The following is a 15,758-nucleotide window of genomic DNA, read 5'->3' on the forward strand; positions in this document are numbered from 1 at the left end:
ATTCTCCTGCCTCAGCCTCCCTCGTAGCTGGGATTACAGGCACCTGCCATCCCGCCCAGCTAATTTTTGTATTTTTTGTAGAGACAGGGTTTCACCATGTTGGCCAGGCTGGTCTTGAACTAGTGACCTCAAGCGATTTGCCCACCTCGGCCTCCCACAGTGCTGGGATTACAGGTGTGAGCCACCACGCTCTGCCTTTTACCATTATTTAAAAAAGGAAAGTGTTTCTTTTAACTTTACACCCACCCCCATCCCAATTTCAAAACACATCATTTAATTGTCTTGTTCACCGACATTCCCATGGTGAGATTTTATATTTTGCTCCCATAACTTCTGGTTATCACAAAACCCAAACTCCTTTATTGAAGGAGTTTGGTCCAGCTGATGTTGGTATATCCCTTCCAGAATTCTTCATCCTCATCTTTGCTTCTGGAAGCATTTCCCCCGCTTCACTCCCTGACCCGAGTGTGATGGCCATGGCTGATGCCTTCTTTGTCCTCTACCTACAGCAAATCCAGTGTGGAGATCTTTGTAGACTCCGTGGGGAGGTCTGCAGCTCCTTCAGCTGACCTTTCTCAGGGCTGCGACTGGAGCTTTCCCTCCATTACTAGAAGAAACGGTCTTCGTTTTCACAGGTTTTTCTGCTTCCTCTTCCGGTCCTCTGGCGGCTCCAGCTCGCTGCGACTTCTCGGGCTTCTCCGCTCTCGCCCTCCCCTCCGCCATTTTCCCCACCGTGGCCTCCCCTTCTGTGTTCTTGACAAAGCTTGTTTCTGCCTGACTGCCTATGCCGGCGCACACAAATAGACCTCCAAGTATGCTTGCCGTTGATGGATAATATAATGTTTATAGAAAGCAAGCTAACAATCTACAGTTTCTAAAACATCCCCCAGAGTAAGCGCGGTGTTGTCCACCCACCACAGTCTGCCTCTGTCCCCGGCGCAGGGCTCCGGGCGCCCAGAGGGTGGCGTTTCTTGCAGCCTCAGCGGTCGGCCCAGGCCAGGCCTCCCCGCCTCTGCTTTCCTTCCCTGTGAAGGCCGCGGAGGAAGCACCTCCTCACGGTGGGCACCCCGGCGCCCCAGGGAGAGGCTGCCTGGTCACACCAGAGTGAAGTAACTGACCAAACTCAGCAGGGAAGGGCAACAGGAAACCCAGAACCAATCTGTGCCTGCCATTCCCGGCTCCGCGGCTCTCACACAGCTCCTCCGCCTCGGAGCCCCTGAGGTCAGCTTCTGGGGCATTAGTTTGCTTTGGGAGAAGCTATGGTGGGGACCAGGCTTCCATGTCGAGGTTGCTAAGAGCCAGAGGTAGCAGCAACAGCTTTTCCCCGGAGCGTCTCTCTGGATGTCGCTGGTGGTTTTAGGGCTGCTTAATTCCTGGCTAGGTAGAGACCAGGCTGGGTCTCTGTTCCACTTAATTATATTAGGTGGGAGCCACCTAATATAATTTACTAAGACCCATCCAGCTTTTTCTTTTTTTTTAAGTGGGTTTTGTTGTCTGCAACCAAGAACTCTGACCAATGTTTCATCCTTCAGGTTCTGAGACATCACTACACTGGGGAGATACCAGCACATACCTTAGTGCCAGGGCCCAACGGCATGAAGCATTTGCACCCAGCATTGCACATGCAGCATTTACACCCTGCCTCATACATGTAGCATTCACACTCTGCATTATACATGCATCGCCTACTCCCAGGGTATGATACACCCTGCAGCATGCATGTTTTGCTCACATCCTGTATCACACACGCAGCATATATACTCTGTGTCATACATGTATCATTTTCACGCTGCACTGCACATGCAGCATTTGCACACTTTATTGTACATGTTAATTAGGCTGTCTGCCTCCCACATGTTTTTGACAACAGAACCTGCTCTTTTCATGGCTGTACCCCCCTAGAGCTCAGGCTTATGCCTGCCACATGTTTGATGCTTAGTGGGGCCACCTGCCTTTTTTGCCAGCCAAGCATCCTTTCTTTACATTTCCCTTGCCCTATGTGGAGCCCAATATGTTTGGTTTGACTGGGGTGTAACTAAAAATAACCTATTAACTGCATTGTCCTACAGGTTTCCAGGCCCACCCCACTGCCTCAGACCCCAAGTCTGTGTTAGGTCTAAGGATCTAGATCAGTAACTTGGACAGTCTAGACACAGGTGATCCCAGGACCACACTACGAACCAGGCAGATCCTGGTCTTCAACCTTGATCACAAACCTAATTACCTGGGGATCAAAACCACAAAGCCTGAAATTCGTGTTCAGTTGGGCTGGTGTGGTGAAAGTGCTGCTTTAAGTTCCTCTGGATTTAAATGTGCACCATGCTTGTGAACCACTGTGCAGCCTCCAGAGGTCTCACTGCTCCCCGCAGCCCCTCCTCAGCCCCCTGCCCCAGGGTAGTCTCCAAAACCAGCAGTCAGCCTCCAGCCTCTCTTCTCAGCCTCCTCAGACACGTATAGGTCCTGTTTGGCCTTTTCTTGGGCCATGGGCGCTTGGAAAATGAGGACGCTGCAACGGCATCAATGCAGGGACACTGATCCAATATATTCAGAAGTGGAGGTGATCGGGCTTATCCAACAAGTTCCCTGAGCCTGTCTAGGAACCTTAACCACCAGCTGTAAAGAAAATGTCCACTTGGGATCTTCCCGCCTGCTCCTTCTAGGTGCCACTCCTCAGGGTGAGCAGAGTCTCATCCAGCCACCTCAGGAAGCTAAGGTCCCCAGCTCCCTGATTCCATGGGGTCTGGCGCTCCAGCCTCATCATTGCAGCCTTGCTTGTCTAATGCTCCCGGGCCAGGACATCCACCAGCTGTGAAGCCTGCAAAAAGGCCGGGATACCTCCAGGAGCCAGGCGGGGATCCTCAGCATCTCTCCCTTCCCACTGCCGGCCCCTGCAACGCAGACACACACTCACACGTTCACGTGCCACACACACAGTCACACACACCACACAAACACATACAGACTACACAACACACACTCACATACATCACACACAAACACATGCACAAAACACACAACACACAAACTACACAATGCACACCAAAGCCCCCCCACACACACTACACAACACAGAACCCACACTTACATACACCACACACAAACACATGCACACAACACACAACACACACTTTCAAACTACATAATCCACACCACACACACAAACACACACAGACTACACAGCACACACACAACAAACACATGCAGACTATACAACACACAAAACACACATCACACATATGCAGACTACACAACACACAACACATACATGCACCACAAACACATGCACAAACCACACCCCACAACCACTCAACAACCTACACAACACACACACCACACACAAACACAGATGATGCAACACATGCCACACACAAATACACACAGGCTACACAACATATACACATAAACCACATGCAAACACATGCACACAACACACCATACACAACTCACCAACACATGCAGATTACACAACACACACACCATACAAACACATGCAAACTACACAAAACACACAAAATACACACTACACATACACAGACTACACAACACACAACACATACATATACCACAGACAAACACATGCACACACCACACTTCACAACCACCCAACAACCTACACAACACTACAATGCACAATGCACACCACACACAAACACACACAGATGACCCAACACACACCACACACACAGACAACACAACACACACCACATATACAGACTACACAACACACCCATACACCACACACAAACACATGCACACAACACACCACATACAATGCACAAACACGTACAGATTACACAACACACAACACACACCACACAAACATATGCAGACTACACAACACACACTACACAATACACATATCACACACAAACACATGCAGACTACACAGCACACAACACACAAAACACAAATATGTGCAGTCTATACCACAGACACACCACACAAACACATGCACACAATACGATACACACACCATATACACTATATACCACATACACCACACAGCACACAAGCACATGCACACAACACAATACAAACACGATATACACTACATACCAAATACACACACCACACACCACACAAGCACATGCACACACCACACACAACACACTCATGCACCAGACAATACTACACTATACATACACACCACACACACTATATCCCACACGCATACCACATACACACACTACAGAAGCACACACTACACAACAAAAACCACACACACACCACACACACCATAGAAACACACACACACTACACTACACACAGAACACACACTACACAACACATACTTATATTCATATGCGCACCACACACACAGGCACACACACTACACACCGCACACACATATCACACACACTACACACTGCACAAGACATACACACATTTTACACACATTCTTACATGCCCACACACTCACTTACACATGCACAAACATGCACATATAAATACAGAGAGAGACACACACGTGTATGCACTCTCACACACACACAGAGATGGCAATGCTCAGAGAGCTGGAGCATTCCAGGCTGGCTCCATTTCCCAGCGCCCCTGAGCTAGGGGCTAGGGGCTGTGCCACACGCGTGCACGCGCCTGTGTGTGTGTGTGTGTCCTGCAAGCGGGAGGGCGAGCCCCTCCTCTGTCAGGAGGCCTTTGCCCCACCCTGCAGGCTTGCAGTCTTGCTGCTCCTCCTTGAGAGCAGCTGTCCTACTTGTCACCACTTCTGTCTTCTGTTCTTCGCTCGCTCCTAGATTACAGGCTTTTTGAGGACAGATATTTGGTCCCATTCGTCACTGTGCTCCCAGTGCCAGTTCTGGGCCTGGCATGGCAACATTAGTTAATGGATTAAATACATAAATCAATGAATAATAGATGGGAGGTACAGAGAGAGGGAGGGAGAGCAGAAAGTATTTAGATGCCCAAACCCTGTGTTCTAGTTTCTTTCTACGGGGCACTGGAATTTACTCTCTATATGACAGAGTGCGTGGCAGAAAGAACACTGATGAATGTAGCAAGTTGATGTTGAACATTTCATTAAAAGTAACAGGAATATAAATAGATGTTGCTTGAATAATGAGTGGATCTAATCTCCCACTTTGTGGGCGCTCACAGCATGGCTACTGTCCTGAAAATTGAGGTGAGCATAATATAATATCAGCAGCAATGTTTTAAAAGTCTAGGTTAACACAGAAAACACCTTGCTTTCTTGACATCTGAATCAAATAAGATTGATAGTGGGAGAAAAAAACAGCATTTTCATCTTAAATTTTCTTCCAACATAGTAGAAAATGGATTGAAAATACCAGTAACTGCCGGGCGCAGTGGCTCACGCCTGTAATCCCAGTGCTTTGGGAGGCTGAGGCGGGCGGGTGGATCACCTGAGGTCAGGAGTTCAAGACCAGCCTGACCAACATGGTGAAACCCTGTCTCTACTAAAAATACAAAAATTAGCTGGGTGTGGTGGTGGGCACCCGTAATCCCAGCTACTTGGGAGGCTGAGGCAGGAGAATCACTTGAACCCGGGAGGCAGAGGTTGCAGTGAGCCGAGATCACACCACTGCACTCCAACTTGGGCAACAGAATGAGACTCCATCTCAAAAAAAAAAGAAAAGAAAAGAAAAGAGAAAATACTAGTAACCAAAGTGGCAATTGGCATAAAACATTCCAGATACATTGTGAGATCCCCAAGGCATCAGAAACAACTGATCAGCAAGGAGTCCGATGGAGATAAACAGGGCAACCACTTCAAATCAGCCTGTCCTGCCTACAGAAAACTGCCTTGTAACATTCTGAGACCCTTGCTGCACACACATACACACACACAAACACACACACACACACACACACACACACACACACACACACACACACAGTCTCTTTCTCCACCCTTTTCTCAGGGTCCTCTTGAGCTTCAGGACCACGGAGTTGCTGAGCCTACATTTCTACTGTCTCGAGGTTTTGGAATCTGTCCAAAGTGGCTGTCTATTCTCCAGGGCCCTGGTCCCTCCTGCCTGCTTATATTAAGCAACCAACTGTCAACCATTTTAATTTGGTGAATAAAAATCTCTTGACCCTGGAAGACTGTAAATTAGATGAAACCTGGTTCTTTCTCTGCACTGTGGCTCTGCTGGGCACATCTGGCCACCTCCGCAGCTCCAGTCCCAACCAGGAGGGTCATCAAGCTGATACTCATCAAGCTGAGACCAGGTAAGCAGGCAGGTCTGGATGCAGGACTCCCCAGGAGATCTTCTGGGGCTCCTGAATGCCAGGTCCTGGCGTGGAGGTGGTTGTGGCATGCCAGGGTGAGACTGAAAATAGCTAAATTAAAAAAAAAGATAAATCCTCCCCTCCCCTAGAAAGGTCAGGAAATGTCATCATGCCAAAGCAGGCAGCGGTGAATAAAAACTATGTTTCTACCACGTGGGAGGACAGAAACGACCCTCTGCACCATGCCTTGAAACTGGCTTAAATGAAGGAAAAATCTCACAGATGTGTTACTCAAGTGTAACAGAGATCCAAGCCCTCTGGAGAGTGGGGAGCAAGGTCTGAAGGCAGATGCAGAATCCAATTTGGGGTGAGGGAAGGAGAATTAGGGGAGATTTACCTCTTCAATGGCCAGGAGGTAATATGGAGCAAATCAGACATATCACGGAAGGCTTCCTGCAGGAAGGGCCACTTGCCTGGAACATGTGTGGGGTTTCATGTGGTAAGCAAAGAAGCAAACACTTAAGGAGGGAGGACAGCAAAAGCCCTGTGGCAGGAGGCAGCACGACAAGAATGAGCTCTCTGAAGGTGGGGGGGAGACAGCTGAGAGAGTACAGGTGTGACAAGGCAGAGATGGCTGGAGCCAGGATACACAGGGCACGTAGGCCGTGGAAGAGTGTGGACTTCACCCCAGGAGCTGGGGAGCTATAGAGGGGCACTTTGAGAAGACCCCTTTGGCTACAGTGTGAGGCATGAATTGGGAGGAGTGAAGTTGTGAATGATGCATGATTATTACGGAAATTAAAAAGAAAATTAAACACGAGAAGGCCCTAGGTGCAGCCCTGAGTAAAACCAGCGGCATCTGCAAAGTAGAGCAAAGGAGTAGCAGACATGAGAATCAAGAGATGATCTAGGGAAAAACGACTGCCCCAAAGCAGGATCCATACTGGCAGAGTTGGCTGGGCGGTCACAGTGGAGGAGAAGGGCAGTGGGCGTAGGCACCGAGGGCCTAGGCAGTGTTAGCAGGAGGTGCTGTGCTTGCAGTAACGGATTCTAAGCTAAATGGGAGAGAGCTGAAGAGAGAGAGAGGAAATAGTACTTTTCTAGGAAGGAGAGGAAAGAGGTAAGATGGTAGCTGTGGCAGGAGGAAGTTGTCTAATGAAGGGTTGTGCTGTTGTTATTATTGTTTAAAATGAGATTATTTTAAAACCCAATGCATTTTGCACCTGAATATATTGCATTCACCACACTTACCTTCTCACACTCCTGAAACTCCACTCTAGTGGCAATACATTTACCAGATTTGAAGGCCAAAGGGACGAAGAAAGCTGGAGCAGCGACATTAGGGAGAAAGACAGCTCAGCAAGCGTTTGGGAGAGGAGAAGTGGATGAAGGGATGGAAACTGGCTTAGCAAAGTGGAAGAGGCTGTGACTCGGACTTGCTGAGGAGGACGCTGCCAATGAGCTTGCTAGATTGTCCTCCAGAACCAAGAAAGGAACAACACGGGCCCTGGGTATAAGAAACCTGACTCAGGAGCACAGGAAAGCAAATCCCTGGGTGCCTGAGCTGGAATCTCAGGATGAAGCTGTGCAGAAGGCTCATTCATGGTCATCTCCCCTTCTCCTCCTCCTCCTCCTTTTACTGCCACTGGGAAGCCTGACGGGTTCACACCAGGAGAATTCTCTCCCATCAGCTCCCTGTTGAGCCCATTCCCATTTGGTCTACAATGCTGATGTTTGCAAACCACATCAAATACTGCTGTCTCCTGGGAACCGGTAAATATTGTGGTTGGTTAGGATGGAAGCACTGGGATGAGAGGAGGCTTGTTGGAAGAGGGTGTCGAGGGACCAAAAGAGGAAAGATGACTGTGTGTTTTCAGTAGGGAAAGGACAGAGGAAGAAAGGCTGTTTCCCTAGAGAATGTGTTACATTGAGCCATGTGAAATGACCACCTGCACCGCCATTTTTAACGATTAAAATGGAATTTTATACAGTCGCCTAATAAGAATTGTACTTAAGAAACATTAAAGCTCTTCTTTATAAATGCCCTCAGTCTTTCATAAACCCAGCAAACAAGCTCATCAACACCATCCCAGCCTCCCTTCCCCCTGACTCTCTTGTCTCTCGCTGTCCCAAACAATAAGGGAAGAAACAAAATGACCAGGGTCCTTCAACCCAAGGAGTCTAAGACAGCTTCTGATCTTTGCTTTAGGACTGCAATCTCTAATTAGGAAAGCCCCCAGATGTAAGATCCTAGTTGTGGCCTTAGGATCTTGCAAAACCAGATAAAAGCAGAGGTAAATGATAAACCCAAAAGCCGCCTGCCTGTCTGAAGCCCCAAAGGTAATTCAGAATCCTTTATAATCACCTGAAAATAGATGCCACTGTGTTAGCAAGAATCATCTGTAATTCATAAAGAATAGAGTTAATTCCATTCAATAAAAGTTGTGGGGACTGTAGGATGTACCAGGGCTTCATTGACTGTAATGGGTACATAGGCATTTAAGGATAAATAAAAGGGAAAAAAGGAAGGAAAAAATGTTGGAGCATTATGATTTTAAGTTTAGATGCTCAGACTAACCAAGAGGAGATAAGTGGATAAATTCTGGAAAAATAAAGACTCCAGCTGGGAGCCATGCGGTCATCTAAAAGTCAGAGTTAAGGGCAATGAGCCACTTGAGAAATGGCAAGAAGTGCTGGTGCCGGCTCAGTTCCACGAAGCAGGAAACGGCCAAGGCAGCCGCCAGCACTGAGCATGTCTCTCTGCACGCAGACAGCCTGCAGCCCCCAGCCTTCCTCCAGCTTCCCCAGTCACCACCATGGGATCCTGGGATTTGTGGCTCAAGGTTTTGGAGTTCTGTGCGCTCTATTGCATTGTCTGGAAAGAGAATAGCTTAGAAAAAAGCCAATCGTCATTGAGACCGTAGGCTCCAGGAACAGCAACGTGATTCCAAACAAGTCCACGGTATTTCTATGTGCAGTTTCCTGCCACCCACTTGCCTAATGCGGGGATAACTTGGTTCCTTCTCATTGAGGGTCTACTCTCCATGGTCTTTAGAACACATTTACCCTTTAAACTGCCTAGTGGAACAGAGGGGCATCTCTTGTTAAATTTTTCACACCCACAGACGAAAAGTGGGTTTTCTGATTTTTGATTATTTAAATTTCTAATTCTTTATTGAGAAAGAACTGTAGAATCACAGGAATTTGCAAGTATAAGTAAAGATAGTACAGAGAGTTCCACGTACCCTTCACCCAGTTCCTCCAATGGTTACATCTTACATAACTTAATATCAATACCAGGAAATTGACATCGTACAGCATGTTGTGTGTATGTGTGTGTGATGTGTGTAGTTCTGTGCCATTCATCACATGTGTAGATTCATGTCACCATTACTGCAATCAAGTTACAGAACGATTTCATTGCCCCAAAGATCTCCCTAGTCTCCTTTATGTTTACACCCATTTCTTTCTCACCACCAGCCCCTCAGTCCTGGCCCCTGGCAACCACTAATGTTTCCCATCTCCATGTATATTATGTAAGTGACATTGTTCCCGGACCAAACTGAGCGGGAGGCTGCTATTTCTTGTGGCGCAATAGCAAGATGCAGATGAACTGGGGAGTAAAAGAGTTCTTATTTCTGTAACCAGTAATAGGGAGAAGACCTGGAAATTATCACCAGACGAACTCAAAATTACGAAGTTGTTCCGAGTTTATATACCTTCTAAGCTATATATCTATGTGTAAGTGTGCATTCATCTAAAGGCATAAGTGATTAACTTATTTTAATCTGTAAATTAGGTCTGAGTCTTGAAGACCTTCCTCTGGAGCCTCAGTAAATTTACTTAATCTAAATGGGTCCAGGTGCTGAGGTGATTACCCTTATTTTGTCTCCTGCTGAATCACGGGGTTCCTTCAGACCCCCAATAAACTTGTTTGTGGAGGCCTGGGGAGTTTCTTCAGACCCACAATAAAACTTGTTTAATCTTAAATGGGCCCTGTTAAGAATTCCTTCATTATTCTGTCATGCTTTAAGGCCCAGGAAAGGCCTAGGCCAAACTCCTAATGCGCTTTTGTTACATCCCAACCTTTGTATAAGGGCACTGGTTTCTAATATTTAACTTAACCACTCAGTCAGTACCGAACCAGTTGTTAGTGAGACCTGGCCTGCCACAAAAATCATACAGATTTTGGGGTTTTTCACTCAGCATAATAATCTGGAGATTCAATCAAGCTGTTGCATGTATCAACAGTGGATTCTTTTTGTCGCTGAGTAAAACTCCTTGGTAGATGTGCCACCATCCATTTAGTGATTCACCTAGCGAGTGTATTTTGGCTGTTTCCAGGTTTTGGCTATTACAAGTAAAGCTGCTGTGGTCAATCATGTGCAGGTTTTCTGTGGACATTCCATGGAATTCCACGGGGATGAATTTATTTTTCATTCTACTGGGATGCATGCCCAGGAGTGCAATTGCTGAATTGTTTGGTATTGTATGTTTAATTTTTTAATAAACTGCCCAATTCTTTTCCACAGTGACTGTACCATGTAACATTCCTGCTAGAGTGATCCAGTTTCTCCACATCCTTACAAAAACATTTGGCATTGGCACTACCTTTTGTTCTAGCTGTTCTCATAGATCTGTAGTGAAATTTCATCATGACCTTATTTGCATTTCCCTAATGGCTGGCATGTGCCATTATCCATGTGTCCTCTTCGTATCTTTAGCCCGTACTCTATTTGAATTGTTTGATTTTCTTACTGTCAAGTTTTAATATAATCTTTACAAATTCTAGTTATGAGCCCTTTTGTCAGATCTGCAGTTTGCAAATGTTTTCTTCCAGTCTATAGCTTGTCTTTTCATCTTTTCACCCTCTTCATAGTGTCTTTTGCAGAGCGAGGCTTCATTTTAATGAGGTCCTCTTTATTGGTGTTTTTCTTTTATAGATCACGCCTTGCTATTATTTTAAATTATTTTTCACCAAGCCCTAGGTTCCAAAGATATTCTCTATGTTATCTTGTAAAAGTTTTATTTAAATGTAAAGGGGTATTTCATTTAAATATAAAAACTTCATTTAAATGTAAAGGGGGTATAAACCCCTTACATTTAAATCTATGATCCATTTTGAGTTAGCTTTTGTAATAAGTGTAAGGTTTAGATCAAGGTACATTTTTTTGCTTATGGATATCCAATTGACCCAGCACCATTTGTTGACAAGACTATCATTCTTTCACTGGACTGCTTTTGCACCTCTGTCAAAAATCTGTTGACCACACCTGTGTGGGGCTATTTCTGGGCTCTCTACTCTGTTCTGATGATCAATGTGTCTCTCTCTCTACCAGTATCACAGAGTCTTGAGCAATGTACCTATATATTAAGTATTGGAGTCTGATAAACTGATAGGTCTCATTATGTTTTTTATCTTCAGAATTGTTTTAGCCATTCTAGTTCCTTTGCTTTCCTATGTAGATTTTAGAATAATCTTATTTATGTTCACAAAAAATCTTACTGAAATTGTGATAGTAACTGTGATAAGCCTGTTTACCAATTTGGAAGAATTGACACCTTTATTATGTTGAGTATTCCAATCCATGAACATGGTATGTCTGTCTTTATTTTTATTTTTGATTTTTCTTTTCAGCTTTGTCTTTTTCAGCATACAAATCCTATAAGTGTTTTGTTGGATTTACACCTGAGAATTTTATTTTGTGTTACTGATTGTATGAGATATTGTATTTTTAATTTCAGTTTCTGTATGTTCATTGTGAGTATATAAAAATATTACTGGGTTGGTCTTGTATCTTGCAACTTTCTTAGTTCTAGGAGGTTTTTGTTCGTGTGCTTGTTTGTTTTGTCTTGTTTTATTTTGTTTTGTTTTTGCAAATGCCTTGAGATTTTTTCATGCAGACTATCATATCATCTGCAATAGGGACCCTTTGTATCTTTCTTTTAGATCTACATGCCTTCATTTTCTTTTATTTTCTTATCGTGCTGGCTAGAACTTCCAGTCCTAGGTTGAATAGAAGTAGAGAGAGGGGACATCTTGTTTTTTCCCAGATCGCAAAGGAATGCATTCAGTCTTTCACCATTAACTGTGATGATAGCTGTGGCTTTTTGCAGATGCTGTTTATCACATTGAGGAAGGTCCTTTCTATTTCTAATTTCCTGAGAGTTTTATCATAAACGGGCCTTGAATTTTGTCAATTTTTTTGTATAAATTGATATCATCACATAATTTTTCTCATTAAGCCTTTTAGTATTGTAGACTACAGGGCTTGATTTTTAAAATTTTAATCCAGCCTTTTATCTTTGGAATAAACCCAAGTTGATCACAGTACATAATTATTTTTGTATATTGCTGAATTATATTTGCTGTATTTTCTTAAGAATTTTTGTGTCTATATTTATGAGGAATATTGGTCTGTATCATATTTTGGTACTGTCTGTGTTTGGTTTTGGAGTAATATCCTACTTACCTCAAAAAATGAGTTGGGAAGCATCTCTACTTCTTCTGTTTTCTGGAAGAGATTGTGTAGAATTGTTGTTACATTTTTTTATATGTTTGGTAGCCTTTTGTAGTGACACAATTTGGGCCTTGAGGATTTTTTTGAGAGTTTATAAATTCTGTTTTCTTAATAGTTAATAGGGTTATTCAAATTGCTTATTTTATATTGTGAGAACTGTGGTAGCTGTGCTTTTCAATGAATTGGTTCATTTCACCTATATCATAAAATGTATCTGTGTTGAATTGTTTACTGTATTCCTTTAGTACCCTTGTGAGGTCTCTGGGGTATGTAGTGATAGCCTCTTCACTCTTTATGTTGGTAATCTCTGCCTTCTCTCTCTCTCTCTTTTTCTTTTTGTCAGTCTTGCTAGAGTGTGCCAATTTATTGATCTTTTCAAAGATGTACCTTTTGTTTCATTGATTTTTTCTGTTTTAATTTAATTTCTGCTTTTATCTTTATTGTGTCCTTCCCTGCTTGCTTGACATTCATTTTGCTCTCCTTTTTCTAGTTTCTTGAAGTGAGAGCTTAGATTACTGAGACATTTTCTCTCTTAAACCTCAGCTTTAGTTTTTTTTTTTTAATTAAGAAGTAAGGTTTTACATGGTTTCAATTCAACTAACATGGAATAAAAACTTTTCACACATGTGTATATTGTGTAAAGTTTTAGAATCCTACTATTCTTTTAAGTGCCCCAATATTTAGCATTGTACTGTTTGCTGGAGTGTACCATTTTCAGATGAGGACAAACCCGGAGGTTAAGTAGTTTCTTTATTACCCAAGAGTTATGGTGAAAGCAAGACAAGAAGCAAGCCCTCTCCCCTCTCCCCACCCCCACACTGTTCTTCCTACAGCAGCACCCAGCCTGTAATGGCTGTCCTCAAGGTCTGCAGCTGGGGCTGTCCAAAAGGGATCTGGGTGGGCTCCATCCAGTCTCACCCAAACCAACCCATGATATTCCAGATTTGAGAGTAGATGTGGGGAGTGGCAAGACTGAAGGTCTGTGATGGCATCTGTCCTCCCCACTCTGTACTTGGGCTCCAGCCAGAACCCCTGGCTGTCCACAGGCACCCTGGATGGTGGTCCCCCACAAAAAAAGTCAGCCCAGTGTCTTTCAGGAGTTGCAGCCTCCAAAGGGCTAAAATACATCAACAAACTTCAACTGGACAAGGCATCCCAGCCGTCTTTACAGTATCCGGGGTCAAACCAGAGCTTGGCCACTTACCAGCTGTGTGACTCTTGGCAAATGTATAAAGTTTCTCTGTATCTTGGTTTTCTCATCTGAACAATGGGATGATATTGATATTGGTCTCACAGGGCTGCTATGAGGAGTAAGTGAGTCTGTGTGTAGAGCTTGCTGAACGGTGCCCAGCATGGCATAAGCACTAGGTCAGCAGTGCTGGCTGGCATTTGCCCTTATTGCCCCATCAAAACTCCTGTCCTCTCTGCTTAAAATCCACTGCCTTTGATGTCAGAAGAGTAAGGAAATTGGCAATTACCCTTTATATTCATTTCCACCCTCTCTCTCCATTCCCACCATAAAGTAAACCTTTTGGTAGCCAAGAAGAAGAAAAGTTGTTCAACAACATTGTCGACACTTGTTCAAAAAGCCAGAGGCAGGGGAGGAATATGCCGAACCAGTCTATGCAGAATGCAAACAGGTTTGTGCATAACCACCGCTTGCCATTGAATGAATGATTCAAATACAACTGGGCACTTCTGCTGACTTACAATTTACAGTGTGTATAAACAGTTTGTAAGCGAAGAACACTCCTCCAGCAAGCCAGCCCCCACCACACCCCCCCGGTGTGGTATCCACAAACACAGGAAAGTTTTTTGGACTAATTTGACTCAGAGCATCAAGGCTGCTAAAAGTGGCACTGCCTGTTTGTGGAATTCAGATGCAGACTTCACTATGAGCCTCCAGTAAGCCTCCGTCAAAACAGTAGAGAGGGAATCAAGAGTGCCTCCCCCAACAGTGTGTCTTCCAACCTTTCTCCTGGCTCTCAGAATGTTCAGGCTCTTAACAAAAACACATGTGCAGGAACACATTAGACCCTCGTCACCTCTGCCAGCAGAGTTCTTATTTTCCTGTCTGCTCCCACTGCATCTGAAAACCCTACATCCTGCGCAATGTAAGTCCGATTCCTCATGCCAGAAGAGTTTGTTAATTTTTCTCCAGATCCTAAAGTGATGCTTCAGGTAACAAACTCTGAGTCTGACCTACGTTCTCCGAGAATGCACTGTAGATAACAATGCTCAAGTCATATGATGGGGCATTTCTGTGCAAATGTCTCCTGCCAGCTGTTTGCTGCAATAGTTTGGATATTTGCTCCTGTGCCTTTCATGTTGTGGTTGAACAGCATGTTCCCCATCACTGGCAAGAGGTTGGGAACAGAATGGAGAGAGGAGACAGGGTGTGGTTCTGTAAGAATCAATGGCTCTCCTACTTACGGGCTGTGTAGACTTGAATGAGCCTCTGTTTGCTCATTGCTGCAAATGACAGCAACCTCTCTGCTTCACAAAGCGGCGCGTGATGCAACCCTAGCATGGCCTCCAACAGGCTCAGAGGGCCTTCCTTCTCTGCCCCACCATTTCCATATGGCCTTTCTACAACTATTTCTATGTTTAAAAGAGCTAAACCTATCTGTTTTCCCATTTATTATAAGTCTTTCATTTTGCACATTTTTCATCTGCACATTGAGTCCTCACAATTCAGATGGATAGAGTGAAGGCTTTTCAGACCCTCAACTGATTAGGCGAGGCCCACCCACCCTCAACGGGGCCACCTGCTTTCATCACATGGATATGCTGAAGACAGATTGTTAAAATAGTCTTTGTTTTTAATTTAAACTTGTTGCATAATATTGGTTCTTTTGAGTGATTTTCATCTCACTTTCAGGTCGTTTGAGAGTTTCATCTTACTATATAATGGTTGAAAAAGGAAAGGAAGTCATCACTTGCCCAAGATGGTGGTGAATTCCCATTCTGTTACCAGCCAAGGGAAGGGATTGGGGGGAAATATTTCACCCAGAAAAGTGCTGTGGTTGT

General features: G+C 44.5%; 1 pseudogene; it reads right to left on the reverse strand.

Annotated features, from left to right (window-relative positions):
• Nucleotides 1-273: 273 nt before the first annotated feature.
• On the reverse strand, nt 274-723 carry LOC100427172 (PEST proteolytic signal-containing nuclear protein pseudogene; annotated as a pseudogene).
• Between the last annotated feature and the right edge of the window lie 15,035 nt (nt 724-15,758).

Source organism: Macaca mulatta, chromosome 15 (assembly GCF_049350105.2).
Source record: "Macaca mulatta isolate MMU2019108-1 chromosome 15, T2T-MMU8v2.0, whole genome shotgun sequence".
Taxonomy (NCBI): domain Eukaryota; kingdom Metazoa; phylum Chordata; class Mammalia; order Primates; family Cercopithecidae; genus Macaca; species Macaca mulatta.